The sequence below is a fragment of the Osmerus mordax genome, chromosome 16, assembly GCF_038355195.1.
Source record: "Osmerus mordax isolate fOsmMor3 chromosome 16, fOsmMor3.pri, whole genome shotgun sequence".
NCBI lineage: Eukaryota > Metazoa > Chordata > Actinopteri > Osmeriformes > Osmeridae > Osmerus > Osmerus mordax.
In genome coordinates, this window is record NC_090065.1 from 2,502,876 (window position 1) to 2,510,785 (window position 7,910).

Sequence of the window (7,910 nt, forward strand, 5' to 3'; positions counted from 1 at the left end):
CCTCAACCAATGAGCATTCAGGAGACTCTCCAGGTGCCCCTTAGTGAGGTATCACTAACATCTGTCTGGCTCCCACGGCAACCGCTGTCAAGGAGACATGCCCAATGAAATATGCATGATGCACAGCCATGTGATGTGTGTTAGGGTTAGAGGGAGGGAGAGAGAGAGAGAGAGAGAGAGAGAGAGAGAGAGAGAGAGAGAGAGAGAGAGAGAGAGAGAGAAAAGGATGGAGAAATAAAGGGAAAGGGAGAGAGAGAGAGAGAGAGAGAGAGAGAGAGAGAGAGAGAGAGAACGGGGAGAGAAAAAGAGAGAGAGAGAGAGACCAACATCCCCTGGTCCTCTACAGTCTCAGCTGTTCATCTATTATTCATGGAGCTCACATCTCTCCAGCTTCATGCATATATAGTGATCCTGGCTCCCATTCTGGGAGACGTCCACCAGGTTTAAGGGGGGTTTCCTGGGGGCGAGGGGGTGAGAGGGCGAGGGGGTGAGAGGGTGAGGGGGTGAGAGGGTGAGGGAGGCCAGACACAGAAGGCTGTGGTGCCTTGTGACTTCTGTTTCTCCAAGAAAGGTAGAAATCCTTCTCTTCCTTTCTCTGGCCCTGGGTTAGTTTGTATATCTGATCGCGTGCAAACTCAGGAAAACAGAGGTTAAAGACACACACAAAAATACACACATTTAGTACACACCACACAGACACACACCTATTGCATACACACACTCACAAACATACACCACACACACACATAAACACACGCAAATATACACACATGCTGTACACACAAATCGTAACTCTATTTTTCCATCGGGCCACGGGACAAAGTGAGGAGAGAGAGTTATGGTTTCAGGATTAATCAGATCATTCTCAGCATGATGTAAGACTTGCAACAGGCGACAGTAAAACCTTGCTCAAACCCAACAGACATGGTCTGTCTGTGCTGGGATACTTTCAAATGTTTCAAACATTTGATTCACATAGCAGATGCTTTTATCCAAAGCAATAAACAAATAATTCATTTACAAAATACAGCACATGATCAAGAATCAGAAATGCATAGTTCCAACCGCATTTCAGCCAACGAGGCCAAGAAACAGTCTGTGTTTTTGTTTCCAGACGCAGAGCAACAATAACATCTCAACTCCAACATCGCACACTACAGCGCCTCCAAAAGAAAAACAGCAGCATATCTAGGGGGCTAGTTACTGTGTTACGCCGAGAGGAAAGTTTGCCGTTTCATCCCTGAGGCACTGAAGCAGAGAGGCTATAGATACCTCTCTCAGCCAAATCTCTCTCTCTCGACATTCGTCTCCTGATTGAGTCTCATTGAGTTTCCACGGAAATCATAACAGTCTCTATGAAAACCTGTCCATGACATCACATCCTGTAAGAAACACTGAAGACAAGTAGGACAGTCTATTTCGTGTCCTCACTTTCTCCATGAGCCTGCTTCTTAAAGCTCATTGGTGGAAAAGAGTCCAGGGCCCTCCCACATCGACCTCCCCTCCAATGGGCTTGGAAAGAGCCGAGGGGAGAGGCTGCAGGGCCTCAAGGATGAAGGTTTGAGATCGAGCTGTGGAACACCAACATGGAGCCACTCAGCAGCCAATAACAGAAGGAGAGAGCTGCACATGCCACTGGGGTCAAAGGTGACAGGAAGTGGAGGTCATATGGTAATACCCCTCATAAATAGTGACAGTTGATGACAGATCACTAGTTCGTTTCATGTGTGGCTTCTCCATTAGGTGTGTGTGTGTACACATTTTCTGTTAATAAAAAAAAGAATGTGCCATTCATTTCATTTATGAGTGTTTTAAAACAGTATTTTACATTAGTAAATACTTGTAATTATAAAAACTATTTTACTGTGACGTTACTACTTTCTTTATAGAGTATCTGCTTTATAGATTTACCAACATCCCTTCGCAACTCATCCCTTTATCTCCACGCCAACACACTGACAAGCTCTAAACCTTCTCCTTCCTCACCTCAGAAAAGTTCCTCCCAAAAACTTGACACAAACTGACGTTTCCAAAATAACCATCTCTCGCTTAACCCACGTCACACACACACACACACACACCCTCCGGAGTGTTCCGTCATGTCATCGTGTGCGGATGGCGGACGCGCAGATTTGAGCTTGAGCTCTTTCTGTCATCGCCATGGCAGCGCTGTGATAACTGCCGCGTGCCCAGCTGTTGGCAGCACTCACACACGGCACAATGGATGTCCTGTTCAGAGAGGGGGAGGAGGGGAGGAGAGGAGGAGGAGAGGAGGGGCGAGAAGAGGAGGAGGAGAGGAGGAGGGGAGGAGAGGAGGAGGAGAGGAGGGGCGAGAAGAGGAGGAGGGGAGGAGAGGAGGAGGAGAGGAGGGGCGAGAAGAGGAGGAGGGGAGGAGAGGAGGAGGGGAGGAGAGGAGGAGGAGAGGAGGGGCGAGAAGAGGAGGAGGGGAGGAGAGGAGGAGGGGAGGAGAGGAGGAGGAGAGGAGGGGCGAGAAGAGGAGGAGGGGAGGAGAGGAGGAAGGGAGGAGAGGAGGAGTAAGGGAAAGAGGAGAAGAGGGAAGAGGAGGGGAGAGGTGAGGGAAAAAATGGATGAAGGAGAGGAGAGGGAGGTGGTGAGGAGAAGATGACAAGAGGACGAAGGTGGAAGAGGAGGCGAAAGGGGTGTGTGTGCGTGTGTGCTTCATGCAAGGGAATTTAGTTTTAATTAAAAGATGTGTGAAAGTCAGAATGAACTCAAGTCTGAGGGACTGCAGCCTAAAGTGAAGAGAGACTCACTAATAGACAAGTTAACTTTTACACGTCAATTTCACGCCTCTAATCTAACTCGCAGTAACATGATTGTGTTTTTTAGGGCACTAAAAGATAGTTTGGACCGATAGACGTAAATTGGTAGAAAAAACACGCCATTTCTAATCAGAACCAGCGGAACATAAAAAGCAGTGGACCGTGACATTTGGAAGAATGGTTAATTACATTTAAAAACACACACACTCACTTAAACACATTTGTTTCTCCAACTGTAGCGGTCACGAGGTTGACTCCTGACGTGCGTTAGGGGGGTCGCGTGCGTTGTTAAGATTCACTCTAAATGTAAATAGGTGTTTGAAACGCCAAGTGGCTCGCGGTTGATAGACCGTCCGAGATAAACCGCTCGACCCTTCGAAGGGAAAGGGTCAAGTCCTTCATTAACCCAACCTTAACCGTGATCAGTCTCCCCGCTACCGCTGCCAGTACTGAGATACGCAGCGCGGAATGACGTCCTGATGAATGCGGGAGATTTCACACACTTCTCTCGTTATTCCTCTGGCAGCTGTTCAAGACCTCCCGGATCTGAAACTCAGAACTGGGAGAAAAACAGCGTTCATTAAATGCTGGGACTGAAGAAACACGGGAAGGAAATCTCAGATAGGAAGGGAAAACTTTCACTATCTGACGTGGAAATTTGAAAATTTCCCATCGCTTAGGAGTGCAATCTAAAATTGCATCTGACGCATTTCTTGCCATCAAATTGAAAATAATGATTGACATTTATGATAAGCATGTTCTATAGATAAATACTCTGGAGTCAATTGAGATTTAAAACGGTCTTCTAAAGTTTGGTCTCCTGGGAGTTGAGAGAGGAGAGGAAAGGGGGAGACATGCTTATGTGTGGGTGTGGGTGAGAGTGTGCATGTCACTGTGCGTGTTTATGGTTTGTGTGTGTGTGAGAGGGTAAGAGATAGTGCATGTGTGTGTATGTGTGCAGGTGTGTGTGTGCGGGTGTATGTGTGTGCGGGTGTGCAGGTGTGTGTGTGCGGGTGTATGTGTGTGCGGGTGTGCAGGTGTGTGTGTGCGGGTGTGTGTGTGCAGGTGTGTGATTGATCCTTCTCCTGTGGACCTCCCACCCAGCAGTCCATCCAAGCAGCTTTGACACAACCTGGCTCTCACGCACACGCACACACACGCACACACACACTGGGGTCTAACAGAGACATGTCGATGTCTGTGTTAGGACATCCTCTCCTCCTCCTCTCCTCCTTCCTCCTCTCTGTTCTCCCATTCTCTCTCACTCCTCTTCTTTATATCACTCGGACAAATCCAGGATGGAGAGAGAGAGAGACAGAGGGAGAGAGTGAGAGAGAGAGGGAGAGAGAGAGGGAGGAGGAAAGAGAGAGAGAGAGACAGAAGGAGAGAGAGAGAGATAGAGAGACAGAGGAGGAAGGAGGAAGAAAGAGAGACAGAGGGAGAGAGTGAGAGAGATAAACCGACCGAAAGAGGGAGAACAAGGCATTTGAGAAATAGATGGATAGTAAACTGAAAAAATAGGGTGGGGGGGTGAACAATGTTGGCCAAAGACAGAGAGAGAAGAAAGGTCAGTAAGAGAGAGAGAGGAGAGAGGGGATAGAGAGGAGAGAGAAGATAGAGAGGAGAGAGAAGAGAGAGAGGATAGAGAGGAGAGAGAAGATAGAGAGGAGAGAGAAAAGAAGATTGAGTGAGGTGAATTAAGATCATGATGATTGCAGAAACAGTAGTTACTGGAGGTATGGCTGACTCACATTCAACTGACATGAGTCTGGAATCACTCGTTGCACACACACACACACACACACACACACACACACACACACACGCACACACACACACACACACGGTAACAGTCTTGGGACAGGTGCACATGGTTTTTAGATTGAGTCCAGAGGCCGTGTTTGAATAACAATATCCAACACAGAGAGAATGGGATTTCACGCTTGTCAAAGCTAAAGATGTTGTAAGTAGAGTTAGACGAGCTAGCCTTCAAGACCCAGCCTGGCAGCACAAAGGTACCATCTCTTTTTAAACAGGCCAAATCCAGGACGCCTCCTGCCTCATTAGTGTCTCATGTCCTGAGACAGGTCCTGCCTGCCTCCCTCAGGGTCTCTGACTGCCCTGACAAGAACACACACTGCATGTGGAGTGCCTCAGCTGTGTGTGTGTGTGTGTGTGTGTGCGTGCATGTGGTGTGTTCCACAGCAAAATCCCATGCTTCTGCACACACAGACTGAAGGGAGATGCAGACAAAGTAAATAACACCCTCTCCTCCTCTCTTCTCCTCCTCTCTGCTCTCATTCCTGCCTTCTCCTCCTTTACTAACCTATCCTCCTCCTCTTATGTGTGTCTGTGTAACTGTGTATGTGAGGTTGTGCATGTGTGTATGTGTGTGCATTCACGTTTGTGTATGTGTGTGTGTGTGAGTCACATTAAGCCCACAGAATGCCAATTAACATAGACATGATGCTTTCGCACGGCGACGTCAGAGAGAACATGAACCTGGATATTCATGCCTAGTCAGTATCTCTGTATCCTGCTTCACATAAACAGGACACTGCCAGAATCCCTGCCCGTCTCACTGTAAACTCACTCACCACCTTCCATCCATGCATCTGTGCTGGCTTTTGGGATTCTACCTGGCGATAAATGGGGTTATAGATGTGGTTATTGATGACAAATAAACTTGACTCTCACAATCACCCAGTCCTGTGTCTCGTCTGATGACCCACTGACATCTCACTCGACGAGAAAACTCCTTGTGAATCATCCTCATTAGCATGGAATGACAGGACAGAGTGAGTTAAGTCTGGGTGGATTAGGGATTGTTCCTTTAGGTAATACCCACCCACACCCTGCCCCTACCCCCCCCCCCCCCCCCCCACACACACACACACACACACACACACACACACACACAACCACTCCCCGCCTCCACCCACCAAACCAAACCCCCCCACCCCCCGTCAATCAATCTGTTGAGTGGAAGTGAAACTTTAACTCCTTTTCCTCATCAGCAAATGGACCGACAATCCCCTAATTTGCCCTCGCCCCAAGTGAACCCCCCCCCACGGCCGGGCCTTTGGATGCTAATGAAGCGTTAACTTGCAGGGAATCCCTCCCTCAGAGAGGCTTAGGTGAGGGACCTGACGTCACAGAAGGAGACATAAAGACCGTAGCTGTGGGCTGTTGGAGTGTGGTCTGGTCTGGAGGCTGGTCAGGAGAACTGCTGATTGGTCTGGACTGGAGGCTGGTCAGGAGCACTGCTGATTGGTCTGGTCTGGAGGCTGGTCAGGAGAACTGCTGATTGGTCTGGACTGGAGGCTGGTCAGAAACACTGCTGATCGGTTTACTTCAGAGATGTGGTCAGCTGTGAAACCGGTCGTGTTTGTTTTGACGGTTGGTGTCGGAATTGACGTTCACAGGAGACCTGCGGGGGGCCGTCATGTCGGCAGAGAAGCTGGTTTGCGCTGAAGATACGTTCGTTTTTTCATACCTTCTTGTTTCAGACGACTGATACTGAGATGAAGAAATGGTGCTGTGATATTTATCGTGTCGGCACAGAAATAGCGTCTCATCGTTTTCTCAAAACCTCAAAATGTATATAACGAAGTGCATTTAAATAACTTTTACATCTCTTTTTTACAACCCTCTTCTCCTGACACACACACCATACATAGCCTCTAGATCATATTTCAATTTACTGGTCACAACTTCAAAGACTTCTCCCTCTTAGACTCCCGAAAATGTGGCGTCTGAACCTCAAAAGGAACAATGGCAGAGAGCGGCCGCGTCAGCAAAAGACAACTTTTGCCGACACGGCCGTTCGTTGTTGTTCAGCGGCCGTCGACGCGCCTCTGGCCAGACGCACTGCACCATGGGACGTCCACGCCGAATCACCGCGGCAACGCTTCATGTTCCGACTCCCCAAACATCACAACCCAACCCTTCCCCTGTCACACACTCTGTAGCCCACATCTCCTCCTCACCATCGGTAACCTCCTCTTCACCTCACCCTCGCTCTCTGACTCATTTTTACATTTACATTTAGTCATTTAGCAGATGCTTTTATCCAGAGCGACTTACAGTAAGTACAGGGACATTCCCCCCGAGGCAAGTAGGGTGAAGTGCCTTGCCCAAGGACACAACGTCATCTGGCAGAGCCGGGGATCGAACCAGCAACCTTCTGATTACAAGCCCGCTTCCCTAACCGCTCTGCCACCTGACTCCATTTTTCATTTCCCTCCATCCTTTCACACACACACACACACACACACACACACACACACACACACACACACACACACACACACACACACACACACAGAGTCCTAATCCATTCTCTTTTCCCATCTCAGCAGTGTGCAGTTTGGGGTCAGTGACATCACGGCAGGAGCTCATCTCAGTGAGAGCGTGTGCCTGGCGGCAGGGAGCGTTATTGGTTTACCCTGACCTCTGATCACGCTCTCCAGCGGTCTGCCAGGCCCACCTCACCTCAAGCTTCTCCAGCCTCCAGCCACAGCTCTGGCCTAAAGCCTACAGTCCCAGCCTCATCTCCAGCCCCAGCTCCAGTTTACAGCCTCAGCCTAAACCCAACCCCAGACCCAGCCTCATCTCCAGCCTCACCCCCAACCCCAGCCTCACACAGACTGCTTCATGCCGTACACACTCTAACTGAATAGAGTCCATAAGGGGAGTCCTTAACCTCAAGGCTAATTCATTAATGCTGTTAAAAAGCAATGCCGTATGTCCACCATATGACTGACTGGCACGCTGTCTGGCAAGCTGTCTGGCTGACTGGCGGTCTGGCTGGCTGTCTGGCTGGATATTTGGCTGGCTGTTTGTCTCGTGAGGGTTGTCTGTCAAGAGGCGATGCTTACTTACTCTAAATATCAAGGAGTGGGTGGCCACAGTGTGTTGATTTGAAGCCAATTACATTAGCCAGAAGGAATGGCTCTATTTGTATAAAGTACCAGAGTTTTGTGGCTCGCACGCTCACACATTTACCTCACGTTGACACAGTGCTGTGATGGACCGATCTCAAAAACAGATTCAGTTATCTACATGTAATATAACACTGTTTTCTATGAGTAAATGTCAAATGGTTTGATGGTTTGAACCGAAATT